The following is a 480-nucleotide window of genomic DNA, read 5'->3' on the forward strand; positions in this document are numbered from 1 at the left end:
ATTCTCCCATTCACGTTTGACCCTCAGCACTTCATCCCTATTCTCCCATCCAGGCCTCCCAAATTACAGATCTCAAGAATTTTAAGTAATATTGATATTAAAAATAAAGTTTGTTATATTACGTCACCGGCATGTCGATATCGTGATGCTTTATTCTTACTTAGGTTAATGTTTGCAGCTGTATGTACTGGTTGGTTTCCTGTGTGTTCTGTGTACACAATTGATGCTGGTTTGTGTGACTGATGTGTTCCTTACACGCCACTCTCGTCCAAGAGTCGGCTGTACTGTACACTTCCTACCCACTGTCCATTACCGTTGCCCTATACCCTACCCTCCCTATTCCTAATAATGAACCTCAAGTATTCAAAGCAAAATTGATATTAAAAGTAAAATGTATTGGGCTGGGGATTTAGCCCAGTGGTTCTGCTGCCTGCCTTGCAAGCACAAGGTCCTGAGTTTGATCCCAGGTACCAAAAAAAA

Source organism: Fukomys damarensis, unplaced genomic scaffold (assembly GCF_012274545.1).
Source record: "Fukomys damarensis isolate Sample0158 unplaced genomic scaffold, DMR_v1.0_HiC HiC_scaffold_4, whole genome shotgun sequence".
Taxonomy (NCBI): Eukaryota; Metazoa; Chordata; class Mammalia; order Rodentia; family Bathyergidae; genus Fukomys; species Fukomys damarensis.